This window comes from Sceloporus occidentalis, unplaced genomic scaffold, assembly GCF_023333645.1.
Source record: "Sceloporus occidentalis isolate IW3139 unplaced genomic scaffold, rSceOcc1.0.p SCAF_148, whole genome shotgun sequence".
In the NCBI taxonomy this organism is placed as follows: Eukaryota; Metazoa; Chordata; class Lepidosauria; order Squamata; family Phrynosomatidae; genus Sceloporus; species Sceloporus occidentalis.
Window position 1 is genome coordinate 975,153 of NW_028317128.1, and position 17,267 is coordinate 992,419.

At 44.0% G+C, this 17,267-nt stretch overlaps 1 non-coding gene and 1 pseudogene across 1 annotated transcript; both read left to right on the forward strand.

Moving 5' to 3' along the window:
* Positions 1–3,785: 3,785 nt before the first annotated feature.
* LOC149280716 (cilia- and flagella-associated protein 44-like) overlaps positions 3,786–17,267 on the forward strand; it is a 29,172-nt pseudogene continuing 15,690 nt past the window's right edge.
* TRNAY-GUA (transfer RNA tyrosine (anticodon GUA)) lies at positions 11,802–11,887 on the forward strand. Its single transcript is given in 2 exon segments — positions 11,802–11,838; positions 11,852–11,887. It is a non-coding gene; the product is annotated as a tRNA-Tyr (tRNA).

The following is a 17,267-nucleotide window of genomic DNA, read 5'->3' on the forward strand; positions in this document are numbered from 1 at the left end:
CTGTGGTTTGATTGACAGCTGGGAGACGTTCATTGCAGGACTGCCGGGGCTGACAGGTACCCCTTAAGCAAGGTTCATTGGGATATATTCACTAAATGGAGAGTTAGCGGGCGAGCTGTGGTTTTAGCTCTTTCATGACACCTTCTCTTCAGCTGGCCCTGTATAAAGCATAAATAAGTCTGTGAGGTGTCTGAGGAAATCTCACTGGTTTTAACTATACATTATCCAGGGCCAGTCAGTCTCAATGCTTATTAGGGATGAGCATTCGTAATGTATAGGAGCTAAAACAGCTCTCCCGCAAACTGTCCCAAATAAACCGCGCTGCGTGAAAGGTGGCTGTTTTTCGCTATGATGGCGCTGGCGCTCTTAGCATTTCTGTGCAGCCCCTTTTTGGCGAATAACGAAGAGCTGGATGTAGATTGTGCTGAACTTTGGACCTCGCGGGCACCGGTACCCTGCGCATTCCCCACGTGCTGAGCAGCTCCCTTATTCCGTGGCTTCTTACAGCCTTTGGGACGTCTCGGGTCACCCGCAGAATGTGCTGTTTAGCAACTGATGCAGATTTTTGGTATTGAGGCACCTCAAGGGGGTTTCATGATTAACAAAGGGCTACGTTGGCTTTTAAAGCCCCAGGGGCAAATGAACATGACACAAAATATAGTGTACACACTGAGTGCGATGGGCCGAACGGGTCCCGGGGGACACGGACTCTGGTGATGGGCACCTGGTGAGCGTCTGAATGATACAGTTCCTGAGACAGGAGGCTATTAATATGATTCACAGTGTACTCCATTCATTAAATGGAATTCCTCAGTCTAATAACCGGTGGGGCAATAACAGGCGGCAATCAGGGGAGGGCTGGCAGCCCAAGGCCTGGGGGGCAAGTCTAGTCAACTGGCCCATTGCGCCACCAAAGCGGCTGCGAGCGACATTGAAAGCGGCTGTCGTGCGGCAGTCACTCCACCAGCGCCTAATGAAATAAAAGCTGCCGGCGTGCGCGCACCGCACCGCCCAATGGCCGTGCCTCAGCTCTTCATCTCACCCCTTTTAAGATGTGGGACAAAGAGCTGAGGCACAGCCATTGGGTCTGACTGCCGCATGACGCAGGGGCGTACCGAGAGTATTTGGCACCTGTGGCATATACTGTATGTGGCACCCCCCACACACACTTTAAAACTGCATAGTTTCTATGGTTAGTCAAACATTGACAGGGGTACAGCATAACTATTACATACTGAGGCACACATTGACAGGGGTACAGCATAACTATTACATACTGAGGCACACATTGACAGGGGTACAGCATAACTATTATATACTGAGGCACACATTGACAGGGGTACAGCATAACTATTACATACTGAGGCACACATTGACAGGGGTACAGCATAACTATTATATACTGAGGCACACATTGACAGGGGTACAGCATAACTATTACATACTGAGGCACACATTGACAGGGGTACAGCATAACTATTATATACTGAGGCACACATTGACAGGGGTACAGCATAACTATTATATACTGAGGCACACATTGACAGGGGTACAGCATAACTATTACATACTGAGGCACACATTGACAGGGGTACAGCATAACTATTATATACTGAGGCACACATTGACAGGGGTACAGCATAACTATTATATACTGAGGCACACATTGACAGGGGTACAGCATAACTATTACATACTGAGGCACACATTGACGTCAATGCGTGCCTATCACTATACATTGAGCCAGATACTGACAATAGTGCACTACAACCCCTATCACTATATACTAAGCCAAACATTGATGTGGTGTAGGCCTACCACGTCAGTGACTGGCTTAGTATATAGTAGGGATGCACCGAAATGAAAATTCTGGACCTAAACTGAAAATTCAGCATTCACTTGGCCAAAACCAAAAAAAAACAAACCAAAAAGCTTTAAAATACTTTATTAAAAGTAACTCACCAAAATTAGACTAAAAAAAAAATCAACAACAATATTAATTTATATATATATATATATAATTAACAGCAATCACAATCCTATCATGCCCAGGTTCTAGCATGTGCTGGCTGACTTAGCATGATAGGAGTGTGATTGCTGATAGTTTGCTGATATATTTGCAATAGATAGATAGCTGATATATTTGCAATATATATATATATAAATATATAATTATTCTGTCCAATAAAAGTGTTGTTAACACACCAAAGTTGGACCCAAAAAAAATTGATAACAGCAATCACACTCCTATCATGCCTAGGGCCGGCCCACCGGCCCGGATTCAGGGTGGCCTGGGGGGCAATTGCCCCCCGGCCCAGCCCGCCCCTGGCGGGAACGTGTCAGTAACATCAGGTTGGGGGTAAATGGAGACGCTTTTGCTATTTGTATTCGAGTTTTCCTGGAAAGCATTATCCACAGGAATGTGCAAATACAACTCTCACTATGCTCAGCAAGCCACAGGTACACTTCTTTTACGATGGTGTCCGAGCATCATGGGAGATGTAGTTCAGACTGTTATAACGAAGCTGCATGCGGCAGGGAGGCTTCGTCATGCCCCGCCTGCTCTATAAGGAAAGGGACAGCTTGTATGTTTGGGATTGGCTAAGCAGTGTCGGGTGGTGCTCTAGTTGGCTGTGGGAGCTACATTTCCCAGCATGCTCAGCCTCTCTCCGCTTTTTCGTTGCTATGGTTATGTTGGAAGCTGGGTCTCTTAGCAACCGGACTTTAAACAAAGATGGCAGCCAAGGAAAGTGAGCTGGATGCACTGGAGGGGGCAGGTATAAGGACAGACAGGCTGGGGCACGAAGTACATAGATAATGGGGGCAAAGGGGTAACTGCTGCAGGTACACTGGGGTAATATTATGTATCAGATATATACAGTATATATACATGGGGAATAGGGGTGACTGTTGCAGATACACTGGGGGTGATATGTGTCATATATATATATATACAGTATATATATATATATATATACATACATGGGGAATAGGGGTAACTGCTGCAGCTACACTGGGGTAATATTATGTATCAGATATATACAGTATATATACATGGGGAATAGGAGTGAATGTTGCAGATACACTGGGGGTGATATGTGTCATATATATATATATATATATATATATATATATTTATATATACAGTATATATAGATGGGGAAAAGGGGTAAATGCTGCAGATACACTGAGGTAATATTATGTATCACAGTATCATGTACTGGGGGTAAGGGCAAGTGCAGCTACACTGGGGTAATATTATGTATCACAGGGATTTATACTTAGGGGCAGATGTTGATATACTCAGTGGTATTATTGTGTAACACGCATTGCATATTTCTTTCTGCCCCGGGGGATATATGCAAATAAATATCTCCTGGACCATGGCAATGACCGCCACGTACGTCAAAATATAACATAGCCCAAGCTTAACTTGTACAAATAGCAGCAGGGCAATAACAGGGGGTCCGGCTGGATTTTATGCCCTAATGGTTGATTTATTGATTAGGGAATTGTAAATATGATGTTACATAAAGAAAAGGGGCTCAGGTTAAATGCTCAAACAGACGAGTATTTATGTCTCACCATAGAAACCGACGGCTCAGAACTAAATGCTGGACAGACAGAGCCTGGAGCAGAGCGTACAGACACGTCCGCATCACACGATAAAGCACAGACATCCTCGGGCCTCCCTACCCCAGGTGGGTAATCTACGGGGTAAAAACTATTCCGTGACATATTATTACTACTGGCTAACGCTCATTATCCATGCAGGAGCTACAACTATGAGAGACGAGGAACAGGAACATGGATCGGATGTCATCACAACTGAGGTGTCTGCGGATCACGGAATTAACCCGGAAAGCAGCGTTGAGGTCTCTTCAGGTCCCGGTGCTACAGCTGATGCCATCAACAAGCTGGTGGTGCCAGATAGACAGGAGCCACCTCTAGGTGCGAGTGACACTCCGAGCAGGAGTGACGAGTCTCATTCAGCTGGGGCTCATGAAATCGAAAGACAGTTGGCTGCTGGGGAAGACGGGGATGAGACCAGGAGACCCTCATCTGTTCTAGAAACAGAAAGAGATGAGACCAGGAGACCTCCGTCTGTTCTAGAAACAGAAAGAGATGAGACCAGGAGACCTCAGTCTGTTCCTGAAACAGAAAGAGATGAGACCAGGAGACCCTCATCTGTTCTAGAAATAGAAAGAGATGAGACCAGGAGACCTTCGTCTGTTCTAGAAACAGAAAGAGATGAGACCATGAGACCTTCGTCTGTTCCTGAAACAGAAAGAGATGAGACCAAGAGACCTCCGTCTGTTCCTGAAACAGAAAGAGATGAGACCAGGAGACCCTCATCTGTTCCTGAAACAGAAAGAGATGAGACCAGGAGACCTTCGTCTGTTCCTGAAACAGAAAGAGATGAGACCAAGAGACCTTCGTCTGTTCCTGAAACAGAAAGAGATGAGACCAAGAGACCTTCGTCTGTTCCTGAAACAGAAAGAGATGAGACCAAGAGACCTTTGTCTGTTCTAGAAACAGAAATAGTTGAGAGCCAGGGGCTTCCATCTGTCCTGGGAACAGAAAGAGATGAAAATGGGGACATAGAGATGCACGATGACCGTCAAACCTCTCTTCCAGGTGAGAGCGCTTACAATTGTCATTTATCAAAGTAGGTTTTTTTTCTTTCAAGTCATGGGGTTTGTGAGATTCGTCAGTCGCTGCTTGACTATACTGCCCATCAGATCCAATTTTTTCCCCAATTGCTAAGTAGATGCTCCCCCATTTTTGTCCTCCATTTCTACAATAGAGATTGCAAGTGTGTTTTAAATAATAATAATAATTATAATATTATTATTATTATTATTATTAAAGCAATCAAGCTTAGTATTATTTTGTTGTTCTTATTTTTGCGAGAATACTAAGGTTTTTAGCAATGTGTAGATATAATTTAGTAATCATTTCAAACTTAGGCCCAGGTGCCTACAGCATGAAAACAATGTTTGGCATCAGATCTGCTGGTAGGTAGACTTTACGCAGCCGTACCGGTACAGAGACTGGTAGTTGCTTATGACGTGCTGCGGAGAGGACGACGTCGCATGTACCTCGAAGCAGGATTTTAATTATTTGGCACTTGAGACAAGATATATCCCTTTACCCAAGTTCCTCTATCCACGTCTGAATGTTGATGTTCTCCAAGCAGAAGAACCTGGCATCGGAGAATCCACAGACCCATTAAAAGGGAAAGCAGACGTCTCAAATGTGATTTCATCAGTGGGGGGACCTGGCGAAGAACATCAAACTTCCAGACCTGAAGACCAGGAAAATTCAACAGGGCCACCAGGGGCCACAGGGGGTATGTAGGACGATATGGAAGAAAATCTGTTTGCAAAGCATCTCCTTTCATTATTATTGTTTATTTGTAAGGTACCAACATACCCAGGATACACGTTGGAGGTATTATAGATAAATATGTTTCATTTAATTTTATTTTCATTTTTAAGCACCACTTTAAGTTTTTTTCTCTAGCTGTCCCCAATTAGGCATTTAATTTCAATCATTTTCTGTCTCTACTCAAAGAAGAGACAATTCAAGGTCAGAAGATTGCAGCCCCAGAGGGGACAGAGGAGCCCACGGGACAGCCTGACACCCAAAACGGTAATTAATCATTTGGAATAATGTATAAGAATATTTATCATCTAAAAGAAGTGTTTTGTGGAATATGGAACAGAGGGTCTGCAGAATGCCCCCACTCTGAAGGCTCTCATATGAATGATATCCACTTGGTGAAAGACGTTGAGCTCCTCGTTTTTATTCTGTATTTTCAGAGGGTGAAAGCACCGGTGAAGACGAGACGTCTCCCGGGGACAGTAAGGATTTAGGTGAACTCGATGCTGCAGGGGAAACCTCTCCAGAAGATGCCTCAAAAGATTCTGTTCCTCAAGATTTAGATCCTACAACTTTATCTTCTGCTGAGCACCCGAAAGAAGAAGATGGAGAAACCCCGGAGCCCGAAGAGACAATTCCAGAAAACCTCTTCTATGACCATGAGAAGATCCGCTCACAGCCATACATCACCCCTGACTCTGGAATCCCTAATAATGTCCTTCAGCTCCTGTATCCTTCTGTAGGCCATTGTTTACAGCGGCACCTTTCCTCAGTAAAGGGACAGAAGTTTATTTGATAGGAGGAGAAATGTTAGACAGTGATCTAAAACTAGAGGGTCTGAGGCTTAGATGGAACAGATGGAAGTTTTACTTTACTGAGAGGGTGGTAGAGAAGTGGAGCAGCGGAGGGAGTAGAGGCTAATACAGCAAGGGAATTTAAACATGCATGGGATAGGCATATGGCTCCTGAATCACGAGACCAGGGAAATTCTATTTTTTTAAAGCTACTAGCACAAAGATCTTACAACAATGTGATGGGACAGCGAGATGAAGGCTCACACATACAACACATCCGGGGATAACAGATGCAATGTTTTATATTAATAGAGCAAAAAGGGGAAAAAATCATGAATATATTGTACATATGTTTTAAAGTAGAGACTGGGGGGGGGGTCCTGGAATGTGGCAGTCCACCAAGTTACTTGCACGTTAACTAATTAATTAATGTATTTATATATTTATTAATTATAGATTTATTATATTTTTTTCTTAGACATTTGTGAGCTATTTTGATTTCCTTAATACAAGACAGACACTCGTTTGGTTACGATTGCACCCGGCGTGCCAACCTTCACTTGCTGGATGACCAGACCTTGCTGTATGTCGCTGGCACCACCTGCGTTATCCTTACGCTGAAGCCTCAGGGACAGAGATACTTGCGGAGCAGCAGTGGTGGCGGCATTGGAGCCATAGCGGTGAGTGTTATCAGGGGGGATACGGTCCATTTAAAAGGGGACGAGGCTTTGCCCAAACCCCAAACAGGTAACATATCTGTATTTCCAATATAATATCAATGACAGTGATTTATTAGAGAGGATGAATTAGTGTAGAATTAATTCTATTTATATATTTTATATATTTATATATTTTTAATTCCTGGTAGCGGTCAAGCATTAGTCTGTTAGCCATGCAAAAATATATTTAGTTTAGTTTATCAAACATTTCATTCAATTTATGAATGTGAACCATCCCATCAATGCGTCAGTAATTATGTATTAAACTAATTAAGGTGACTATAGTGATTTTCTCAAAGCCGTCATGGTCAGTGATAACATGGAGGGTCTATCTTTTTAAGGTCCATCCGAGCAAGAAATATTTTGCGGTTGCAGAAAAAGGACACAAACCGAATATTATAATCTACGAGTTTCCATCTCTGAGACCCTACAGGATACTGAGGGGTAAGAGCATCCTGACCGATCGGCCCCATCCGGCCCCCGTCTAGTCGCCCGTTTCTCCTGCTGTGAAGACTCAAACCTTAATCAGTCGTTGGTCTTGTCGTGGATTCAGGAGCCGTATGTCTATCCCATGCATATTGACATCCCCTCACTTCAAAATCAAGAATAAATAGCATTTTTTTTATAAGGGAAGAAATTACATTTAATTATTTCAAAACAGACAAGGTGTAGCTTATCAGTACTTCACAGGGTATGTAGAAGGACTGGTTTCCAAGGAAACGTTCTTGACAGCAAGGGCAGTAAATATATAGAAACCGGCAGTCCTTGAAGTGCCATAGATGCCTTTAAGGAAAGTCGTGGTCCCTTTAAGGCCAAGTAAGCAAAAATCTTTGGCCAAACTGGAGATGTCTGATATCCCCCGTATGGTTTATTATTATTATTATCTTTTATTTATGTATTCTGGGCAATATCTTCTCACAAGCAGTACAGTGATGCCGTTTAATGTCCAGCGTTCTGTCCGTCTCCTGCAGGGGGTACCGAGGAAGCTTATACCTTTGCAGACTTTAATGCTTCTGGGACTCTCTTGGCCAGCGTGGGCAGCAGCCCGGATTACATGCTGACCCTGTGGGACTGGAGACGGGAAAAGATCACGCTGAGATCCAAAGCCTCCTCCCAGGACGTCTTCCAAGTGACCTTCTCTCCGGAGAATGAGAAGCAGCTCACCACCTGCGGGACCGGACACATCAAGTGCGTCTGCCCAGCGGATTCTAAAACCGCCAGCCTGGATTCACACCCAGATCGCTTGGCTCTTATTAACTAATTCATTTGTTCAGCTAAATTAAAACATACAGAAAATCTGGGACAAAAAAGAATGCTAAATGAAAAAAAAAACAAAGGGAAAAAAGAGAAAAATCAGTGAGCCAGCCCTGTATGATGTATGGTTAAATCAGTGAGATGCCCTATATAATGTATAGTTAAATCAGTGAGCCGGCCCCCTGTATAATGTATAGATAAATCAGTGACCGGCCCCTGTATAATGTATAGTTAAATCAGTGAGCTGGCCCTCTGTATAATGTATAGATAAATCAGTGACCGGCCCCTGTATAATGTATAGTTAAATCAGTGACCGGCCCCTGAATAATGTATAGTTAAATCAGTGAGCCGGCCCCCTGTATAATGTATAGTTAAATCAGTGACCGGCCCCCTGTATAATGTATAGTTAAATCAGTGAGCCGGCCCCCTGTATAATGTATAGATAAATCAGTGAAATTAAATGTATAATTGAATTGATTAGATGAATTGTTGGCAACTTTAAGCTTATAATTGCGTCTGTTGTTGGGTTTTTGTCTCTCTTGATTCCCTTAAAGGTTTTGGAAAATGGCTCACACGTTCACCGGCCTGAAGCTGCAGGGAGAGCTCGGCAGGTTCGGGAAGACGGCCCTCACCGACATCGAGGGATACGTGGCGCTGCCGGACGGGAAGGTACAATCAGGTCCCGGTCACCCGAAAATAGGCATTAAACACGCCTGCGTTTACTGTTACGGCTCTATTGGGGTAATCAGACCCCTGACAAAGTGGCGTCTATGCCGGTGAGACGCATGTCGGGCACTTTATTTATTTAGCTAGACGGAGCGCTATCTGCTTGACGGCAGACTGACTTTTTTTATTAGCGAGAAGAAATTCCTGGCTTTAGAATTGTTCTATAGATAGGCAGCAGACTAGCGTTATAAATGGTGATAGCCTCCAAACATGTTCTAGGCTCCCTTCCATGTTGCAGTGGCAACTATTTTAGCCCCAGCCTAAAATATTTAAATCTGAGGAAGAGCCAAGAGTGTGTTAGGGGGTCATTGTGAGTGGCTACAATAATTTTTTTTATGTTGAATAAAGGAAATCTATAATAATAAATAAATAAAGGGTTTTTTTAAATGAATATTAATAAAAATAAAATTGTATTCATTAGCCTTATTCGTATTATATACTCTATCCAGTTAGGATTATTTCCCTTTTTTAGAGTAAGTCGTTTTTATCTTAATGTATATATAGCAGAGTAAGAATGGGTTCGATATACATTATAAATAATATAAATGTATGTTATTTATAAATAATGTTTCAATGTATTCATAATATTCATAATATAATGTATTCAGGAATTTTTTTGTAGCTAGTTCTGTTACACTACCTGTTCTGGTGGAATTAGTCTTAAATGTTGGATAAGGAATGTGATTAAAATGTTCATTTTTGGCCATTTTTCCTTAACCTGCTGGGGTTTTTCCTGTCATCAGACCGTGAAGACCCTCATTGAATTTTTCCAGCTCCCAGGTTAACCTCCGACATGGAGAACCTACTGACTTCAAGGAGCGCGGGATTTTTTATCTGGAAAAAGAGACAAAACATCTTTTTGATCATTAAAATGCTGGAAACCATGTTTGGGTTGAATATTTCACCTTTAGATACAAATGGCTTCCTGATTTTCCTTCTTAACCACAGGTGATCTCTGGCTCTGAATGGGGGAACATGTTACTTTGGGAAGGGGGTCTCATCAAAGTGGAGCTGTGCCGGAAAGGACGCAGACCCTGTCACAACGGACCCATTAACCAGTTTGTCCTGGATGAAGGCGAGCTGATCACCATCGGGACCGACGGATATGTTAGGGTTAGTGCTCAGATTTGTAAAGTGCCGTGTAGTTTATAGCTCCCTGCAGTAACTTTGTAGCCACCACTCCGAGACACAAATGTTACAAGGTACAGGTACTGTAGTGACATCTATATACAAAATGAAATGATAGGAGAGAGACTGTTTACTTTACTGGTAGATAAGTGGAACAGCCTCCCAGCAGAAGTGGTAGAGGGTAATACAGTGAGGGTATTAAACATGCGTGGGATAGACATACGGCTCCTGAATCTAAGACGAGACCAATGACTGATTAAGGTTTCTTGGGCTTAATAATTGAGTCTTTACAGAAGGATGGGTTAGACCCGAATGTAGCGAATTGGGGCTCGCCTTTGTAGCCTTTGTAGTAGAATTATTAGGCCAGTAAGACTGACTTTTGACTCTATTTAATAGTTTATTATCTATATAATATATGTTGCATTAGCAAAGTGGCTTCCTCTGCGTTAAAAGGACTGAAAACCATCTTTATAGTTATTGGAACAGACCAATGTACAAAAATGAGTTCTGTGAAAATAATAAAAAAATCACCTGTTTGAAAGCGGGAAAAAAAGCCTTTTGGAGAAATGATACCTTTTCAGTGAGAAATGGCTGGCATTATATAATACAGATTTCCGGTTTAAATGATAAAGCGGGGGCTCATAATTCTCTTTTCTGGAACAAGGTTTGGGACTTTGAAACGGTGGACACGGCGGACACGGCCGACGATACGGGACTCCTGGAGATGGAGCCCATGAACGAGCTGCTGGTCGGAAAACACGCGAACCTTCGTTTCATGGTGAAAGTGATGGATCCGGACTCGCCTTTGTGGTTTGCACAGGTATAAGACCCCCTACCCTACAATACGCTTCACTCATATATAAGACCCCCTACCCTACAAAACACTTCACTCATGTATAAGACCCCCTACCCTACAATACACTTCAATTATGTATAAGACCCCCTACCCTACAATACACTTCACTCATGTGTAGGACCCTCTACCCTATCACATATAGGCATACATGGCAAGTCTCCGAGATTCGTCCCCCAGGGACTCCGGGTGACGCGCCGCTTCTCTGGGTCACCACAGAGAAACTCCCAGCCTACTTCCCCTCCAACCATGGCATTTTCCAATGTCAGCGGGACCACCCACCGATGTCACCGGCACCGCCTGCCCACCTACGTCAGCGAGACCACCTACTCACATCCCAACAACGGAGGGCTCCTGGTACCCGGATCCTCATTGGTCCCTATCGTCACTCCAATCATAAGACAATAGATTATTTTAATAATTGGCAAGTTTGTAAAAAACGTTTTCTGCGATGTAATTACCGTAATCTATTAATCTTGCTCTATCATTTTTTTACTGGCAGGACGCCAACGGAGCCATATGGAAGCTGGATCTCTCCTTTTCCAATATAGTAAGTGTTGTTGATTATTTGCACTCTGCCGTGATCGGATATGCGGGAGTTCTTGGCTGCCAGTCTCTAATACCTGCGCGACAGGTGCCCGTCATATATATATCGATCTGGTTAATAACAATTATTACACATCTCCATCTTGGATCAGGATGCGTTCGCAGGCCAGGACTTTAATTACAGCTCCAAAATGTTGGCGTCCCCTCCTCACCTTACTCTCTTCCAATCAACTTCTTATGACTCCGACCCCCCTTTAAATGGCTGGATCCCCTACCCTGTCACTTGTTAAAGATCAAGCTTTCCTTAACACGGGATTGGCTCTCTGTATCGGATGCAAACGCAGGATTGGCTCTCTGTATTGGATCCTAACGCAGGATCAGCTCTTTGCATTGTATCCTTCGATAGCTCAGCTGGTAGAGCGGAGGACTGTAGTAGTTGTTCAGATATCCTTAGGTCGCTGGTTCGATTCCGGCTCGAAGGACTTTTTTTCTTGTTGATGCAAAATAATTTGAAAATTTTAGTGTTTATTTATGGTATCAAATCAGGCACCTTTAACGTTTTTACTTTACTGAGAGGGTGGTAGATAAGTGGAACAGCCTCCCGGCAGAAGTGGTACAGTGAGGGGGATTTAAACGGTATAGACATACGGCTCCTGAATCTAAGACGAGACAACGACTGATTAAGGTTTAAGAAAAGACGGGCGACTAGACGGGTCCAGATGGGTCTGATCCGCCTTCAAGTTCTGTATTCCTGTTCTGATTCATTAACAGAATCAGAATTGAAACCCAGATTCTGGCATTAAGCACAAGTGATTTTTTCCAGACGCAGGACCCCGAGCGGCTATTCTCCTTCCACTCCGGGAATATTACAGCCCTGGACGCTTCTCCATCCACGCATCTCATGGCCTCCACTTCACTTGACCGTACGTACAATCGCAGATCCATGTCTACCGTGGCGATTCCTCAATGCTTATCATCCGTCATATGTTCCCCGTGCAAACCTGAGATATTAAAGCACATCACCTTCTCCTTAATTCCACCTCTGAAGGGTCCGTCCGGATCTATGACTTCGTTGGAAAGAATCCTCTTGCAGAGATGAGGTTCAGACAGGGAGGAACATGCTTGGTTTGGGCCCCTCGTATGGTGAGTATAACCTCCGGGTTATAGAATCCTACTGATAATTGTGTTGCAAGAAACTTGTTCTGCAAACCCAGCTGGTTACAGGATCTTGATTGGGGGGGGGGGGGGGGCAGGTTCTGCAAATTAAAAAGTACTTTTATTATCTGTGAAGCTCCATCCTGCTGAGCCAAGCAATGTATAGCAGAGATGTGCGTCTGTCCGATATACCCGCGGTGTATGGACTAGCAGTAGTGGCCACAGCTTGGTACCAGAAACTGTCATGGTTATGAACAGGTTAATTGCTCCTACTGAGCCGTAAGGGACCAAACAGCCATCATGAGGTTGGTCTGAATTTGCAGCTTGTTCTGTGTGAAGGAGGTTAGAGGTCAAGGGTTAGGGTTGGATTAGGGTTAGGGATAGGAGTTAATGTTAGGGTTGAGTTAAGGGTTAGGGTTAGGATTAGGGTTGGGTTAAGGGTTAATGTTAGGGTTCCCTATTTGTTCCTAGCCTTTCGAAGGCCATATTCGAAATGGTGGATGGGATATATATCTCACCTGGTTTCCTCAGCCAGGCACGGTAGGAAACCCAGGAGCCCTCAGGTGAGGCTTCCTAAACTCATTACTGGGGAGGAAGCCTTAAAAGAGAGGGCTGTTAGATTTGCAGGGGGAGGAGAGACTGAGTGAAGGAGCAGCTATAGCCAGCGCTGCAGCCCACCAGGTATGAAGCTTTACCTATGGACAACCTGTTACTTTGCTTTGTGCCAGACCTTAGGCTTGTAGAGAGGGAACCGGATGTTTAGTTGGAGCCGGACAGGCTTAGAGTTTGTTTTGTTTACAAGGAGCTCTGTGCCTACAGCATCCAAATAAACACGCTTTACGTTTGAAACCTGTGTGAATACAGTCATTGCCGCCCCAGACAGTGGGTAAAGCAGCTATTAAATGGTTAAACTTTATCAATACTTCCAGCGCAATGTACTATTGGGTAATTACTTTGTGTTCGATCTAACAGGTCAATCCCAAAGGCGGCCTGTTAGCGGCAGGATTTGAGGACGGGGTGGTGCGTATCTTGGAAGTATACAATCCCCAGGGGCTCAGACTGGTCGCCGGACGCCCAGGAAGCCACCGCGCCGAAATAAACCTCAAACAGGCCTTCAAACCCCACACCGCAACCGTCACAGCCCTGGCGTACGAACGCAACGGAGAAATCCTGGCGACCGGGGTATATATATATGCCTTCCATACGATATTATACACGCGGTCCTTATTATAACTAATAATATATAACATACAATAATAATCTAATATGAACTGAATTTACAGCCATTCACACGTACATTATGCCCCCATTTCAGACCTGAGCTGAAGTTGTACCATACGTAATGAGAACTGCCTTCTAATTATTACATTTTGTTTTATTACGTTTCATACAACAAATGCTGAAATTAAATACGAGGTACAATCGGATATAAAGGAAGGAGCCTACAAAGAGCTCCAAACGTACTAATTTACCGAGATTCAGATGCTCTTATTCCACTTGGATGATTCTTTTGCTATAGGGTCTCATTTCAGAAAGACCCACGAAGACGTCTTTATTGGTGTTTAATCATTCACATTTTTTATATATATATATTTTTTTTTAGAGTGAAGACAAGACCGTTTTCTTCTTTGCAGTCGGAGACAAATATCAGCCTATCGGGTTTGTTTGTGTGCCGGGTCCGGTGAGGGAGCTTCACTGGTCTCCTCCGTCTCACGTGAGTCCCAGGGGTTATGGAGATCCAAGAGAGTTTAAGTGTCTTCTCGGTCAAAATGTCTAATAAACCTCTCTATGGGGTGTCTGTTTACTTTGTGTATACTTTAAGGGATGGTCCCAGGTAACGACCACAGAGAGATCCCCAAGAGATTGTCGTCTGCTGGGTTACATCAATAACGTCAGATTTTATTGTTTTTTATTCTCTTGTCATCACAGGAACAGAACACGCTCTTGGTTCTGTGTAAGAATGGATGTGCCGTCCAGATCCCAGCACCCGCCGCCGAGAAGCGAGATCCCGCCGTCAGCTACGAGATCACTGACCTTCGCTTACAGTACTTCCGGTTTTGCAGCATCAGATCCAAGATCGAGGTATGAAAAAAAAATGTTGTATTCCTTCAGTATGACAACCGAGTTATACAGTCACAAGCTGCATTATCCCATGGGAGGGACACAAGGGCCAAAGGTACATGTACCAAGTAGTCGTGGACTTTTATTGTAAGGGGAGTTTGGTCACCCTGTGGGCACTGAGCTGGGCAGGTGTGACACCTTGGGGCGCGCACACCAACGTATGCTTATAACCCATTATATCCTGTATATTCCTCATATATTATACACTCTCCGGCCCGTATAACTAATCCCGTCCTTATAACCCGTTATATCCCTGTATATTCCTCGTATTATATATTATATACTCTCCCCCCCCCCGTATAACTAATCCCGTCCTTATAACCCGTTATATCCTGTATATTCCTCATATTATATATTATATACTCTCCGGCCGTATAACTAATCCCGTCCTTATAACCCGTTATATCCCTGTATATTCCTCGTATTATATATTATATACTCTTCCCCCCCCCCGTATAACTAATCCCGTCCTTATAACCCGTTATATCCTGTATATTCCTCATATATTATACACTCTCCGGCCCGTATAACTAATCCCGTCCTTATAACCCGTTATATCCCTGTATATTCCTCGTATTATATATTATATACTCTCCGGCCGTATAACTAATCCCGTCCTTATAACCCGTTATATCCTGTATATTCCTCATATTATATATTATATACTCTCCGCAGAGGGAAGAGGAGCTGGCCCGCAGGCGGGAGGTCAAGGAGAAGAAGAGGCAGGAGATGGAAGGCAGGTTGAAGCATCAGAAGGGAGTCGATCTTACAGAAGAAGACCTGCAGCAGGAGACAGAAGATGAGGAAGAGCCCTTGCCACCACTTTATGTTCCTCAGGAACCCAGTTCAGTCCTCTGTGGGTTTTATGCCTCCCCAGGAGAATTCTGGCTGTCGCTGGTATGATGTTTCACTTAATTACACAACTACTTTTATTATTTTGATTCTGTGGCAACTGGTAGCCTAGGGGACTAGTCGAGGCAAGTGGCTGCCAACACACACGGTACTCAGCATGCATTCACCACGGACTGAATGGAAGAGGACAGGAAGGATCCAGACAGGGTGTAAATGGTTTCAGAGAGCCTTTATACTCTAGAGACATTTGTATTTGAAATTGCATATTATAGACACACACAGTGGGGGAAAAAAACGTTTTGAAGTGGTCCACAGCTTTTACATCCACAGGGTGAAGTTTCCAGAATCATAGAAGACTAGAATTTGCCAGCAGATCGGCCCCATCCGGCCCATGTTTAGTCGCCCATTTTACCTGCTGTAACGACTCAAACCTTAATCGTTTGTCTCCTCTTAGATTCAGGAGCCGTATGCCTATCCCGCGCATGTTTAATCCCCTCACTGTATTACCCTCTACCACTTCTGCTGGGAGGCTGTTTTACTTATATACTTTTTTGTGCTGCCCCTTTCTTGGTTGTCACATTATGTTTATTTGAGTAGATTTACCAGATCCGCTAAATAACTGTTAATTACGGATTTCTGCTAATAGCAGGATCTCTGCTCTCTGATCGCGTCTTCATTCGTCCCAATAGGGTGGATATGACTCTGGATTCCTCTACCTGTGCAAGTTTGATGAGAACCAGGCGGCCGACCCTTTAACAAGAAGAGACGAGCCGAGATCCGCCCTTCCCATCGAGAACGCTGCTCACAACTCCATCCATAAAGTGCATTTCAGGTAGAAACATGGCAGGATGTGATAGAATATACCAGCAGTATAGCAGTCCCTTAATGGACATTCTGGCAAGGGTTGCAGTTGAAGGGCATCAGTTCCTCTCCCCATAACCCAGCTAGAGATCCCTGTGTGTTTTTCGGCATCTTACCTTAGCGTGGATGGGACGTCAGTGAGGGAGCGGGGAACTTAAGCCTGCGCGGCACTGAGTGGCCTAGGACCTGGTGTACATCAGCCTTGTGTACATCCCGCATATCAGCATCTTTGAGATATGGCATTAAGTTGTGCCATTCACTGCCTTTGTGTTTCTTTTTGGATGTTTCATTCACTGCCTGTGTGTTTCTTATTGGATGTTTCATTCACTGCCTGTGTGTTTCTTTTTAGATTTTTCAATCACTGGCTGTGTGTTTCTTATTGGATGTTTCATTCACTGCCTGTGTGTTTCTTTTTAGATTTTTCAATCACTGGCTGTGTGTTTCTTTTTGGATTTTTCATTCACTGCCTGTGTGTTTCTTATTGCATTTTTAGCTCCAGCAAGCAGCTGCTCTTTTGCGGGATGCAGGATGGCACCATCCGGGTCTATCCTCTCCAAGCCAACGACCCCTCGCTACACTCCATGCAAGGTTACTGGTCTCTTGGCGTCCACGACAACCAGTACGGACACGTCCAAGCCATCTGCTGCAGCTTCGACAATCAGTATTTAGTGACCTGCGGAGCAGATAGTAACATCTTCACCTTCAGCATCCTATCCATGGAAGATATAGAGCGTGACCTCAAAGAGAAGAAGACAAAAGTGCCCTCCCCAAGGGTATGTTGTCATGGTTATACCCCCTGAAATTAGAACTGTGAACGGCTAATGGGACAGTAACGGTATACAGTATACACTGGCTGTCTCTCTAACGTCCGTC